Source organism: Platichthys flesus, chromosome 8, assembly GCF_949316205.1.
Source record: "Platichthys flesus chromosome 8, fPlaFle2.1, whole genome shotgun sequence".
Taxonomy (NCBI): domain Eukaryota; kingdom Metazoa; phylum Chordata; class Actinopteri; order Pleuronectiformes; family Pleuronectidae; genus Platichthys; species Platichthys flesus.
In genome coordinates this window covers 21,693,204-21,707,645 of record NC_084952.1, presented here as the reverse complement: position 1 = coordinate 21,707,645, position 14,442 = coordinate 21,693,204, and the positions used below count along the sequence as shown (strand labels likewise).

The 14,442-nt window shown below is 40.0% G+C and overlaps 11 non-coding genes across 11 annotated transcripts; all 11 read left to right on the top strand.

Annotated features, from left to right (window-relative positions):
- Positions 1-1,825: 1,825 nt before the first annotated feature.
- trnan-guu (transfer RNA asparagine (anticodon GUU)) lies at positions 1,826-1,899 on the top strand. Its single transcript has one exon. It is a non-coding gene; the product is annotated as a tRNA-Asn (tRNA).
- Positions 1,900-2,635: 736 nt separating this feature from the next.
- trnan-guu (transfer RNA asparagine (anticodon GUU)) lies at positions 2,636-2,709 on the top strand. The gene has a single exon. It is a non-coding gene; the product is annotated as a tRNA-Asn (tRNA).
- A 732-nt stretch (positions 2,710-3,441) lies between these two features.
- Positions 3,442-3,515, top strand: trnan-guu (transfer RNA asparagine (anticodon GUU)). The gene has a single exon. It is a non-coding gene; the product is annotated as a tRNA-Asn (tRNA).
- Positions 3,516-5,925: 2,410 nt separating this feature from the next.
- On the top strand, positions 5,926-5,999 carry trnan-guu (transfer RNA asparagine (anticodon GUU)). Its single transcript has one exon. It is a non-coding gene; the product is annotated as a tRNA-Asn (tRNA).
- Positions 6,000-6,755: 756 nt separating this feature from the next.
- Positions 6,756-6,829, top strand: trnan-guu (transfer RNA asparagine (anticodon GUU)). Its single transcript has one exon. It is a non-coding gene; the product is annotated as a tRNA-Asn (tRNA).
- A 2,420-nt stretch (positions 6,830-9,249) lies between these two features.
- Positions 9,250-9,323, top strand: trnan-guu (transfer RNA asparagine (anticodon GUU)). Its single transcript has one exon. It is a non-coding gene; the product is annotated as a tRNA-Asn (tRNA).
- Positions 9,324-10,876: 1,553 nt separating this feature from the next.
- On the top strand, positions 10,877-10,950 carry trnan-guu (transfer RNA asparagine (anticodon GUU)). Its single transcript has one exon. It is a non-coding gene; the product is annotated as a tRNA-Asn (tRNA).
- A 703-nt stretch (positions 10,951-11,653) lies between these two features.
- On the top strand, positions 11,654-11,727 carry trnan-guu (transfer RNA asparagine (anticodon GUU)). The gene has a single exon. It is a non-coding gene; the product is annotated as a tRNA-Asn (tRNA).
- A 345-nt stretch (positions 11,728-12,072) lies between these two features.
- On the top strand, positions 12,073-12,146 carry trnan-guu (transfer RNA asparagine (anticodon GUU)). The gene has a single exon. It is a non-coding gene; the product is annotated as a tRNA-Asn (tRNA).
- A 347-nt stretch (positions 12,147-12,493) lies between these two features.
- On the top strand, positions 12,494-12,567 carry trnan-guu (transfer RNA asparagine (anticodon GUU)). The gene has a single exon. It is a non-coding gene; the product is annotated as a tRNA-Asn (tRNA).
- Positions 12,568-14,112: 1,545 nt separating this feature from the next.
- On the top strand, positions 14,113-14,186 carry trnan-guu (transfer RNA asparagine (anticodon GUU)). The gene has a single exon. It is a non-coding gene; the product is annotated as a tRNA-Asn (tRNA).
- The last annotated feature ends 256 nt before the right edge of the window (positions 14,187-14,442 follow it).

Genomic DNA, 14,442 nt, shown 5'->3' with positions numbered 1-14,442 from the left:
CACACTAAGTCCATCAACAACTCCTGAATTATCTATATTTAGTTAAAAAAAATCCACCTGGAGACATTAAGAGCCCTCTGTATTGACAAGCTGTATTTGTGAAGTAAATATGCAATATGAATTCACACGATTCCATATTAATGGAAGAGCTGTCCTAGGCCACTCTCCTTTCAGATCAAAGGAGGCAAGTTTCTGTTGCGCAATTGGTTACCGCGTTCGGCTGTTAACTGAAAGGATGGTGGTTCAAACCCACCCAGGGACGCATGCACTTTTATGAAATAGGTAGTTTGATCGTGAAAACCAATCTTCTTTCTGTGAATAGAGGGAAGGGTAGGGAAAACTGTATGATGAAACCCAAAGAACAACAGGCAACAAAATAAACAGCATTATACACCTATTCCTTAAATAAGACCCAATTAGACACACTAAGTCCTTCAACAACTCCTGAATTATCTATATTTACTTAAAAAAAATCCACCTGGAGACATTAAGAGCCCTCTGCATTGACAAGCTGTATTTGTGAATTAAATATGCAATATGAATTCACACAATTCCATATTAATGGAAGAGCTGTCCTAGGCCACTCTCCTTTCAGATCAAAGGAGGCAAGTTTCTGTTGCGCAATTGGTTAGCGCGTTCGGCTGTTAACCGAAAGGATGGTGGTTCAAGCCCACCCAGGCACGCATGCTCTTTCATGAAATAGGTGGTTTGATCGTGAAAAACAATCTTCTTTCTGTGAACAGAGGGAAGGTTTGGAAAACCGTATGATGAAACCCACAGAACAAGCAGGCAATAAAATAGACAGCATTATGCACCTATTCCTAAATAAGACCCAATTATACACACTGAGTCCTTCAACAACTCCTGAATTATCTATTTTTATTTAAAAAAAATCCACCTGGAGACATTAAGAGCCCTCTGCATTTGTGAATTAAATAAGCAATATGAATTCACACCATTCCATATTAATGGAAGAGCTGTCCTAGGCCACTCTCCTTTCAGGTCAAAGGAGGCAAGTCTCTGTGGCGCAATTGGTTAGCGCGTTAGGCCGTTAACCGAAAGTATGGTGGTTCAAGCCCACCCAGGGACGCATGCACTTTTATGAAATAGGTAGTTTGATCGTGAAAACCAATCTGCTTTCTGTGAACAGAGGGAAGGGTTGGAAAACAGTATGATGAAACCCAGAGAACAAGCAGGCAATAAAATAGACAGCATTATGCACCTATTCCTAAAATAAGACCCAATTAGACACACTGAGTCCTTCAACAACTCCTGAATTATCTATATTTAGTTAAAAAAATCCACCTGGAGACATTAAGAGCCCTCTGCATTGACAAGCTGTATTTGTGAATTAAATATGCAATATGAATTCACACAATTCCATATTAATGGAAGAGCTGTCCTAGGCCACTCTCCTTTCAGATCAAAGGAAGCGAGTCTCTGTGGCGCAGTTGGTTAGCGTGTTCCGCTGTTAACGGAAAGGTTGGTGTTTCAAGCCCACCCAGGGACGCATGCACTTTTATGAAATAGGTAGTTTGATCGTGAAAACCAATCTTCTTTCCTTGAACAGAGGGAAGGGTTGGAAAACCGTATGATGAAACTAACAGAACAACCAGGCAATAAAATTGACAGCATTATACACCTATTTCTTCAACAGGTCCTGATTTATCTATATTTAGTGAAAAAAAATCCAGCTGGACACATTATGAAACCACTGTATTGTCAAGCTTTGAATGTAAATTAAATATGCAAAACGAGATCAAACAAATCCATATAAATGGACGAGCTGTCCTAGGCCGCTCCCCTTTGAGATTAAAGGAGGCAAGTCTCTGTGGCGCAATTGGTTAGTGCGTTCGGCTGTTAACCGAAAGGATGGTGGTTCAAGCCCACCCAGGGATGCATGCTCTTTCATGAAATAGGTGGTTTGATCGTGAAAACCAATCTTCTTTCTGTGAACAGAGGGAAGGTTTGGAAAACCGTATGATGAAACCTACAGAACAAGCAGGCAATAAAATAGACAGCATTATGCACCTATTCCTAAAATAAGACCCAATTAGACACACTGAGTCCTTCAACAACTCCTGAATTATCTATATTTAGTTAAAAAAAATCCACCTGGAGACATTAAGAGCCCTCTGCATTGACAAGCTGTATTTGTGAATTAAATATGCAATATGAATTCACACAATTCCATATTAATGGAAGAGATGTCCTAGGCCACTCTCCTTTCAGATCAAAGGAAGCGGAACTCTGTGGCGCAATTGGTTAGCGCGTTCGGCTGTTAACTGAAAGGTTGGTGGTTCTAGCCCACCCAGGGACGCATGCTCTTTCATGAAATAGGTGGTTTTATCGAGAAAACCAATCTTCTTTCCTTGAACAGAGGGAAGGTTTGGAAAACCGTATGATGAAACTCGAAGAACAAGCAGGCAATAAAATTGACAGCATTATACACCTATTTCTTCAACAGGTCCTGATTTATCTATATTTAGTGAAAAAAAATCCAGCTGGACACATTATGAAACCACAGTATTGTCAAGCTTTGAATGTAAATAAAATATGCAAAACGACATCAAACAAATCCATATGAATGGACGAGCTGTCCTAAGCCACTCCCCTTTGAGGTTAAAGGAGGCAAGTCTCTGTGGCGCAATTGGTTAGCGCGTTTGGCTGTTAACCGAAAGGATGGTGGTTCAAGCCCACCCAGGGATGCATACTCTTTCATGAAATAGGTGGTTTGATCGTGAAAACCAATCTTCTTTCTGTGAACAGAGGGAAGGTTTGGAAAACCGTATGATGAAACCTACAGAACAAGCAGGCAATAAAATAGACAGCATTATGCACCTATTCCTAAAATAAAACCCAATTAGACACACTGAGTCCTTCAACAACTCCTGAATTATCTATATTTAGTTAAAAAAAATCCACCTGGAGACATTAAGAGCCCTCTGCATTGACAAGCTGTATTTGTGAATTAAATATGCAATATGAATTCACACAATTCCATATTAATGGAAGAGATGTCCTAGGCCACTCTCCTTTCAGATCAAAGGAAGCGGGTCTCTGTGGCGCAATTGGTTAGCGCGTTTGGCTGTTAACTGAAAGGTTGGTGGTTCTAGCCCACCCAGGGACGCATGCTCTTTCATGAAATAGGTGGTTTTATCGTGAAAATCTTCTTTCCTTGAACAGAGGGAAGGTTTGGAAAACCGTATGATGAAACTCAAAGAACAAGCAAGCAATAAAATTGACAGCATTATACACCTATTTCTTCAACAGGTCCTGATTTATCTATATTTAGTGAAAAAAAATCCAGCTGGACACATTATGAAACCACAGTATTGTCAAGCTTTGAATGTAAATTAAATATGCAAAACGACATCAAACAAATCCATATAAATGGACGAGCTGTCCTAAGCCACTCCCCTTTGAGGTTAAAGGAGGCAAGTCTCTGTGGCGCAATTGGTTAGCGCGTTTGGCTGTTAACCGAAAGGATGGTGGTTCAAGCCCACCCAGGGATGCATGCACTTTTATGAAATAGGTAGTCTGATCGTAAAAAAACAATCTTCTTTCTGTGAACAGAGGGAACGGTTGGAAAACTGTATGATGAAACCCACAGAACAAGCAGGCAACAAAATAGACAGCATTATGCACCTATTCCTAAAATAAGACCCAATTAGACACACTGAGTCCTTCAACAACTCCTGAATTATCTATATTTAGTTAAAAAAAATCCACCTGGACACATTAAGAGCCCTCTGCATTGACAAGCCGTATTTGTGAATTAAATATGCAAAATGAATTCACACAATTCCATATTAATGGAAGAGCTGTCCTAGGCCACTCTCCTTTCAGATCAAAGGAAGTGGGTCTCTGTGGCGCAATTGGTTAGTGCGTTCGGCTGCTAACTGAAAGGATGGTGGTTCAAGCCCACCCAGGGACGAATGCACTTTCATGAAATAGGAAGTTTGATTGTGAAAACCAATCTTCTATCTGTGAACACAGGGAAGGGTTGGAAAACCGTTTGATGAAACCCACAGAACAAGCAGGCAACAAAATAAACAGCATTATACACCTATTCCTTAAATAAGACCCAATTAGACACACTAAGTCCTTCAACAACTCCTGAATTATCTATATTTAGTTAAAAAAAATCCACCTGGAGACATTAAGAGCCCTCTGCATTTGTGAATTAAATAAGCAAAATGAATTCACACAATTCCATATTAATGGAAGAGCTGTCCTAGGCCACTCTCCTTTCAGATCAAAGGAAGTGGGTCTCTGTGGCGCAATTGGTTAGTGCGTTCGGCTGTTAACTGAAAGGATGGTGGTTCAAGCCCATCCAGGGACGCATGCACTTTCATGAAATAGGTGGTTTTATCATGAAAACCAATCTTCTTTCCTTTTACAGAGGGAAGGTTTGGAAAACCATATGATGAAACTCACAGAACAAGCAGGCAATAAAATAGACAGCATTATACACCTATTTCTTCAACAGGTCCTGATTTATCTATATTTAGTGAAAAAAAATCCAGCTGGAGACATTAAGAGCCCTCTGCATTGACAAGCTCTATTTGTGAATTAAATATGCAATATGAATTCACACAATTCCATGTTAATGGAAGAGCTGTCCTAGGCCACTCTCCTTTCAGATCAAAGGAAGCGGGTCTCTGTGGTGCAATTGGTTAGCGTGTTCGGCTGTTAACTGAAAGGATGATGGTTCAAGCCCACCCAGGGACGCATGCACTTTCATGAAATAGGTTGGTTTGATTGTGAAAACCAATCTTCTTTCTGTGAACAGAGGGAAGGGTTGGAAAACCGTTTGATGAAACCCACAGAACAAGCAGGCAACAAAATAAACAGCATTATACACCTATTCCTAAAATAAGACCCAATTAGACACACTGAGTCCTTCAACAACTCCTGAATTATCTATATTTAGTTAAAAAAAATCCACCTGGACACATTAAGAGCCCTCTGCATTGACAAGCTGTATTTGTGAATTAAATATGCAATATGAATTCACAAAATTCCATATTAATGGAAGAGCTGTCCTAGGCCACTCTCCTTTCAGATCAAAGGAAGTGGGTCTCTGTGGCGCAATTGGTTAGTGCGTTCGGCTGTTAACCGAAAGGATGGTGGTTCTAGCCCACCCAGGGACGAATGCACTTTCATGAAATAGGAGGTTTGATTGTGAAAACCAATCTTCTTTCTGTGAACAGAGGGAAGGGTTGGAAAACCGTTTGATGAAACCCACAGAACAAGCAGGCAACAAAATAAACAGCATTATACACCTATTCCTAAAATAAGACCCAATTAGACACACTGAGTCCTTCAACAACTCCTGAATTATCTATATTTAGTTAAAAAAAATCCACCTGGAGACATTAAGAGCCCTCTGCATTGACAAGATGTATTTGTGAATTAAATATGCAATACGAATTCACACAATTCCATGTTAATGGAAGAGCTGTCCTAGGCCACTCTCCTTTCAGATTAAAGGAAGCAGGTTTCTGTGGCGCAATTGGTTAACGCGTTCGGCTGTTAACTGAAAGGATGGTGGTTCAATCCCACCCAGGGACGCATGCACTTTCATGAAATAGGTTGGTTTGTTCGTGAAAACCAATCTTCTTTCTTTGAACAGAGGGAAGGTTTGGAAAACCGTATGATGAAACTCACAGAACAAGCAGGCAGTTAAATAGACAACATTATACACCTATTCCTTAAATAAGACCCAATTAGACACACTAAGTCCTTCAACAACTCCTGAATTATCTATATTTAGTTAAAAGAAATCCACCTGGAGACATTAAGAGCCCTCTGCATTGACAAGCTGTATTTGTGAATTAAATATGCAATATGAATTCACACAATTCCATATTAATGGAAAAGCTGTCCTAGGCCACTCTCCTTTCACATCAAAGGAGGCAAGTCTCTGTGGCGCAATTGGTTAGCGCGTTCAGCTGTTAACCGAAAGGATGGTGGTTCAAGCCCACCCAGGGACGCATGCACTTTTATGAAATAGGTAGTTTGATCGTGAAAACCAATCTTCTTTCTGTGAATAGAGGGAAGGGTAGGGAAAACTGTATGATGAAACCCAAAGAACAAGCAGGCAACAAAATAAACAGCATTATACACCTATTCCTTAAATAAGACCCAATTAGACACACTAAGTCCTTCAACAACTCCTGAATTATCTATATTTAGTTAAAAAAAATCCACCTGGAGACATTAAGAGCCCTCTGCATTTGTGAATTAAATAAGCAATATGAATTCACACCATTCCATATTTATGGAAGAGCTGTCCTAGGCCACTCTCCTTTCAGATCAAACGAGGCAAGTTTAGGTGGCGCAATTGGTTAGTGCATTCGGCTGTTAACTGAAAGGATGGTGGTTCAAGCCCACCCAGGGACGCATGCACTTTTATGAAATAGGTGGTTTTATCGTGAAAACCAATCTTCTTTCTGTGAACAGAGGGAAGGGTTGGAAAACCGTTTGATGAAACCCACAGAACAAGCAGGCAACAAAATAAACAGCATTATACAGCTATTCCTAAAATAAGACCCAATTAGACACACTGAGTCCTTCAACAACTCCTGAAATATCTATATTTAGTTAAAAAAAATCCACCTGGAGACATTAAGAGCCCTCTGCATTGACAAGCTCTATTTGTGAATTAAATATGCAATATGAATTCACACAATTCCATGTTAATGGAAGAGCTGTCCTAGGCCACTCTCCTTTCAGATCAAAGGAAGCGGGTCTCTGTGGCGCAATTGGTTAGCGTGTTCGGCTGTTACCTGAAAGGATGGTGGTTCAAGCCCACCCAGGGACGCATGCACTTTCATGAAATAGGTTGGTTTGATTGTGAAAACCAATCTTCTTTCTGTGAACAGAGGGAAGGGTTGGAAAACCGTTTGATGAAACCCACAGAACAAACAGGCAACAAAATAAACAGCATTATACAGCTATTCCTAAAATAAGACCCAATTAGACACACTGAGTCCTTCAACAACTCCTGAATTATCTATATTTAGTTAAAAAAAATCCACCTGGAGACATTAAGAGCCCTCTGCATTGACAAGATGTATTTGTGAATTAAATATGCAGTATGAATTCACACAATTCCATGTTAATGGAAGAGCTGTCCTAGGCCACTCTCCTTTCAGATCAAAGGAAGCGGGTCTCTGTGACTCAATTGGTTGGCGCGTTCGGCTGTTAACTGAAAGGATGGTGGTTCAAGCCCACCCAGGGACGCATGCACTTTTATGAAATAGGAGGTTTGATTGTGAAAACCAATCTTCTTTCCTTGAACAGAGGGAAGGTTTGGAAAACCGTATGATGAAACCCACAGAACAAGCAGGCAACAAAATAAACAGCATTATACACCTATTCCTAAAATAAGACCCAATTAGACACACTGAGTCCTTCAACAACTCCTGAATTATCTATATTTAGTTAAAAAAAATCCACCTGGAGACATTAAGAGCCCTCTGCATTGACAAGATGTATTTGTGAATTAAATATGCAGTATGAATTCACACAATTCCATGATAATGGAAGAGCTGTCCTAGGCCACTCTCCTTTCAGATCAAAGGAAGCGGGTCTCTGTGGCTCAATTGGTTAGCGCGTTCGGCTGTTAACTGAAAGGATGGTTGTTCAAGCCCACCCAGGGACGCATGCACTTTTATGAAATAGGTTGGTTTGATCGGGAAAACCAATCTTCTTTCCTTGAACAGAGGGAAGGTTTGGAAAACCGTATGATGAAACTCACAGAACAAGCAGGCAGTTAAATAGACAACATTATACACCTATTCCTTAAATAAGACCCAATTAGACACACTAATTCCTTCAACAACTCCTGAATTATCTATATTTAGTTAAAAAAAATCCACCTGGAGACATTAAGAGCCCTCTGCATTGACAAGCTGTATTTGTGAATTAAATATGCAATATGAATTCACACAATTCCATATTAATGGAAGAGCTGTCCTAGGCCACTCTCCTTTCAGATCAAAGGAGGCAAGTTTCTGTTGCGCAATTGGTTAGGGAGTTCGGCTGTTAACCGAAATGATGGTGGTTCAAGCCCACACAGGGACGCATGCACTTTTATGAAATAGGTACTTTGATCGTGAAAACCAATCTTCTTTCTGTGAATAGAGGGAAGGGTTGGAAAACTGTATGATGAAACCCAAAGAACAAGCAGGCAACAAAATAAACAGCATTATACACCTATTCCTTAAATAAGACCCAATTAGACACACTAAGTCCTTTAACAACTCCTGAATTATCTATATTTAGTTTAAAAAAATCCACCTGGAGACATTAAGAGCCCTCTGCATTGACAAGCTGTATTTGTGAATTAAATAAGCAATATGAATTCACACAATTCCATATTAATGGAAGAGCTGTCCTAGGCCACTCTCCTTTCAGATCAAAGGAGGCGAGGTTCTGTGGGGCAATTGGTTAGAGCGTTCGGCTGTTAACTGAAAGGATGGTGGTTCAAGCCCACCCAGGGACGCATGCACTTTTATGAAATAGGTGGTTTTATCGTGAAAACCAATCTTCTTTCCTTGAACAGAGGGAAGGTTGGGAAAACCATATGATGAAACTCACAGAACAAGCAGGCAATAAAATAGACAGCATTATACACCTATTTCTTCAACAGGTCCTGATTTATCTATATTTAGTGAAAAAACTCCAGCTGGACACATTATGAAACCACTGTATTGTCAAGCTTTGAATGTAAATTAAATATGCAAAACAAGATCAAACAAATCCATATAAATTGACGAGCTGTCCTAGGCCACTCCCCTTTGAGATTAAAGGAGGCAAGTCTCTGTGGCGCAATTGGTTAGCGCGTTCGGTTGTTAACCGAAAGGATGGTGGTTCAAGCCCACCCAGGCACGCATGCTCTTTCATGAAATAGGTGGTTTGATCGTGAAAACCAATCTTCTTTCTGTGAACAGAGGGAAAGTTTGGAAAACCGTATGATGAAACCCACAGAACAAGCAGGCAATAAAATAGACGGCATTATGCACCTATTCCTAAATAAGACCCAATTATACACACTGAGTCCTTCAACAACTCCTGAATTATCTATATTTAGTTAAAAAAAATCCACCTGGACACATTAAGAGCCCTCTGCATTGACAAGCTGTATTTGTGAATTAAATATGCAACATGAATTCACACAATTCCATATTAATGGAAGAGCTGTCCTAGGCCACTCTCCTTTCAGGTCAAAGGAGGCAAGTCTCTGTGGCGCAATTGGTTAGCGCGTTCGGCTGTTAACTGAAAGGATGGTGGTTCAAGCCCACCCAGGGACGCATGCTCTTTCATGAAATAGGTTTGTTTGATCGTGAAAACCAATCTTCTTTCCTTGAACAGAGTGAAGGTTTGGAAAACCGTTTGATGAATCCCACAGAACAAGCAGTTAACAAAATAGACACCATTATACACCTATTCCTTCAACAGGTCCTGATTTATCTATATTTAGTGAAAAAAAATCCAGCTGGACACATTAAGAACCCTCTGTATTGTCAAGCTTTGACTTTCAATTAAATATGCAAAACGAGATCAAAAAAATCCATATGAATTGACGAGCTGTCTTAGGCCACTCCCCTTTGAGTTTAGAGGAGGCGGGTCTCTTTGGCGCAATTGGTTAGCGCGTTCGGCTGTTAACTGAAAGGATGGTGGTTCAAGCCCACCCAGGGACGTATGCACTTTTATGAAATAGGTAGTTTGATCGTAAAAAAACAATCTTCTTTCTGTGAACAGAGGGAACGGTTGGAAAACTGTATGATGAACCCCACACAACAAGCAGGCAACAAAATAAACAGCATTATACACCTTTTCCTTAAATAAGACCCAATTAGACACACTAAGTCCATCAACAACTCCTGAATTATCTATATTTAGTTAAAAAAAATCCACCTGGAGACATTAAGAGCCCTCTGTATTGACAAGCTGTATTTGTGAATTAAATATGCAATATGAATTCACACGATTCCATATTAATGGAAGAGCTGTCCTAGGCCACTCTCCTTTCAGATCAAAGGAGGCAAGTTTCTGTTGCGCAATTGGTTAGCGCGTTCGGCTGTTAACGGAAAGGATGGTGGTTCAAGCCCACCCAGGCACGCATGCTCTTTCATGAAATAGGTGGTTTGATCGTGAAAACCAATCTTCTTTCTGTGAACAGAGGGAAGGTTTGGAAAACCGTTTGATGAAACCCACAGAACAAGCAGGCAATAAAATAGACAGCATTATGCACCTATTCCTAAATAAGACCCAATTATACACACTGAGTCCTTCAACAACTCCTGAATTATCTATATTTAGTTAAAAAAAATCCACCTGGAGACATTAAGAGCCCTCTGCATTTGTGAATTAAATAAGCAATATGAATTCACACCATTCCATATTATTGGAAGAGCTGTCCTAGGCCACTCTCCTTTCAGATCAAAGGAAGTGGGTCTCTGTGGCGCAATTGGTTAGTGCGTTCGGCTGTTAACCGAATGGATGGTTGTTCAAGCCCACCCAGGGACGAATGCACTTTCATGAAATAGGAAGTTTTATTGTGAAAACCAATCTTCTAGCTTTGAACACAGGGAAGGGTTGGAAAACCGTTTGATGAAACCCACAGAACAAGCAGGCAACAAAATAAACAGCATTATACACCTATTCCTTAAATAAGACCCAATTAGACACACTAAGTCCTTCAACAACTCCTGAATTATCTATATTTAGTTTAAAAAAATCCACCTGCAGACATTAAGAGCCCTCTGCATTTGTGAATTAAATAAGCAATATGAATTCAGACAATTCCATATTAATGGAAGAGCTGTCCTAGGACACTCTCCTTTCAGATCAAAGGAAGCGGGTCTCTGTGGCGCAATTGGTTAGCGCGTTCGGCTGTTAACTGAAAGGATGGTGGTTCAAGCCCACCCAGGGACGAATGCACTTTTATGAAATAGGTGGTTTTATCTTGAAAACCAATCTTCTTTCCTTTTACAGAGGGAAGGTTTGGAAAACCATATGATGAAACTCACAGAACAAGCAGGCAATAAAATAGACAGCATTATACACCTATTTCTTCAACAGGTCCTGATTTATCTATATTTAGTGAAAAAAAATCCAGCTGGACACATTATGAAACCACTGTATTGTCAAGCTTTGAATGTAAATTAAATATGCAATATGAATTCACACAATTCAATATTAATGGAAGAGTTGTCCTAGGCCACTCTCCTTTCAGGTCAAAAGAGGCAAGTCTCTGTGGCGCAATTGGTTAGCGCTTTAGGCTGTTAACCGAAAGGATGGTGGTTCAAGCCCACACAGGGAAGCATGCACTTTTATGAAAGAGGTGGTTTTATCGTGAAAACCAATCTTCTTTCCTTTAACAGACGGAAGGTTGGGAAAACCATATGATGAAACTCACAGAACAAGCAGGCAATAAAATAGACAGCATTATACACCTATTTCTTCAACAGGTCCTGATTTATCTATATTTAGTGAAAAAAATCCAGCTGGACACATTATGAAACCACTGTATTGTCAAGCTTTGAATGTAAATTAAATATACAAAACGAGATCAAACAAATCCATATAAATGGACGAGCTGTCCTAGGCCACTCCCCTTTGAGATTAAAGGAGGCAAGTCTCTGTGGCGCAATTGGTTAGCGCGTTCGGCTGTTAACCGAAAGGATGGTGGTTCAAGCCCACCCAGGCACGCATGCTCTTTCATGAAATAGGTGGTTTGATCGTGAAAGCTATCTTCTTTCTGTGAACAGAGGGAAGGTTTGGAAAACCGTATAATGAAACCCACAGAACAAGCAGGAAATACAATAGACAGCATTATGCACCTATTCCTAAAATAAGACCCAATTAGACACACTGAGTCCTCAACAACTCCTGAATTATCTATATTTAGTTAAAAAAAATCCACCTGGACACATTAAGAGCCATCTGCATTGACAAGCTTTATTTGTGATTTAAATATGCAATATGAATTCACACAATTCCATATTAATGGAAGAGCTGTCCTAGGCCACTCTCCTTTCAGATCAAAGGAAGTGGGTCTCTGTGGCGCAATTGGTTAGTGCGTTCGGCTGTTAACTGAAAGGATGGTGGTTCAAGCCCACCCAGGGACGAATGCACTTTCATGAAATAGGAAGTTATATTGTGAAAACCAATCTTCTATCTGTGAACACAGGGAAGGGTTGGAAAACCGTTTGATGAAACCCACAGAACGAGCAGGCAACAAAATAAACAGCATTATACACCTATTCCTTAAATAAGACCAAATTAGACACACTAAGTCCTTCAACAACTCCTGAATTATCTATATTTAGTGAAAAAAAATCCAGCTGGACACATTATGAAACCACTGTATTGTCAAGCTTTGAATGTAAATTAAATATGCAATATGAATTCACACAATTCAATATTAATGGAAGAGCTGTCCTAGGCCACTCTCCTTTCAGGTCAAAGGAATCAAGTCTCTGTGGCGCAATTGGTTAGCGCGTTCGGCTGTTAACCGAAAGGGTGGTGGTTCAAGCCCACCCAGGGACGCATGCACTTTTATGAAATAGGTAGTTTGATCGTGAAAACCAATCTTCTTTCTGTGAATAGAGGGAAGGGCTGGAAACCGTATGATGAAACCCACAGAACAAGCAGGCAATAAAATAGACAGCATTATGCACCTATTCCTAAAATAAGACCCAATTAGACATAGTGAGTCCTTCAACAACTCCTGAATTATCTATATTTAGTTAAAAAAAATCCACCTGGAGACATTAAGAGCCCTCTGCATTGACAAGCTGTATTTGTGAAATAAATATGCAATATGAATTCACACAATTCCATATTAATGGAAGAGCTGTCCTAGGCCACTCTCCTTTCAGATCAAAGGAAGTGGTTCTCTGTGGCGCAATTGGTTAGTGCGTTCGGCTGTTAACCGAAAAGATGGTGGTTCAAGCCCACCCAGGGACGAATGCACTTTCATGAAATAGGAAGTTTGATTGTGAAAACCAAGCTTCTATCTGTGAACACAGGGAAGGGTTGGAAAACCGTTTGATGAAACCCACAGAACAAGCAGGCAACAAAATAAACAGCATTATACACCTATTTCTTCAACAGGTCCTGATTTATCTATATTCAGTGAAAAAAAATCCAGCTGGACACATTATGAAACCACTGTATTGTCAAGCTTTGAATGTAAATTAAATATGCAAAACGAGATCAAACAAATCCATATAAATGGACGAGCTGTCCTAGGCCACTCTCCTTTCAGATCAAAGAGGCAAGTTTCTGTTGCGCAATTGGTTAGCGCGTTCGGCTGTTAACCGAAAGGATGGTGGTTCAAGCCCACCCAGGGACGCATGCACTTTTATGAAATAGGTAGTTTGATCGTGAAAACCAATCTTCTTTCTGTGAATAGAGGGAAGGGTAGGGAAAACTGTATGATGAAACCCAAAGAACAAGCAGGCAACAAAATAAATAGCATTATACACCTATTCCTTAAATAAGACCCAATTAGACACACTAAGTCCTTCAACAACTCCTGAATTATCTATATTTAGTTAAAAAAAATCCACCTGGAGACATTAAGAGCCCTCTGCATTGACAAGCTGTATTTGTGAATTAAATAAGCAATATGAATTCACACAATTCCATATTAATGGAAGAGCTGTCCTAGGCCACTCTCCTTTCAGATCAAAGGCAGCGGGTCTCTGTGGCGCAATTGGTTAATGCGTTCGGCTGTTGACAGAAAGGATGGTGGTTCAAGCCCACCCAGGGACGCATGCACTTTTATGAAATAGGTGGTTTTATCATGAAAACCAATCTTCTTTCCTTTTACAGAGGGAAGGTTTGGAAAACCATATGATGAAACTCACAGAACAAGCAGGCAATAAAATAGACAGCATTATACACCTATTTCTTCAGCAGGTCCTGATTTATCTATATTTAGTGAAAAAAAATCCAGCTGGACACATTATGAAACCACTGTATTGTCAAGCTTTGAATGTAAATTAAATATGCAATATAAAGTCACACAATTCAATATTAATGGAAGAGTTGTCCTAGGCCACTCTCCTTTCAGATCAAAGAAAGTGGGTCTCTGTGGCGCAATTGGTTAGCGCGTTCGGCTGTTAACCGAAAGGATGGTGGTTCAAGCCCACCCAGGGACGCATGCACTTTTATGAAATAGGTAGTTTGATCGCAAAAAAACAATCTTCTTTCTGTGAACAGAGGGAACGGTTGGAAAACCGTATGATGAAACCCACAGAACAAGCAGGCAACAAAATAAACAGCATTATACACCTATTCCTTAAATAAGACCCAATTAGACACACTAAGTCCTTCAACAACTCCTGAATTATCTATATTTAGTTAAAAAAAATCCACCTGGAGACATTAAGAGCCCTCTGCATTGACAAGCTGTAT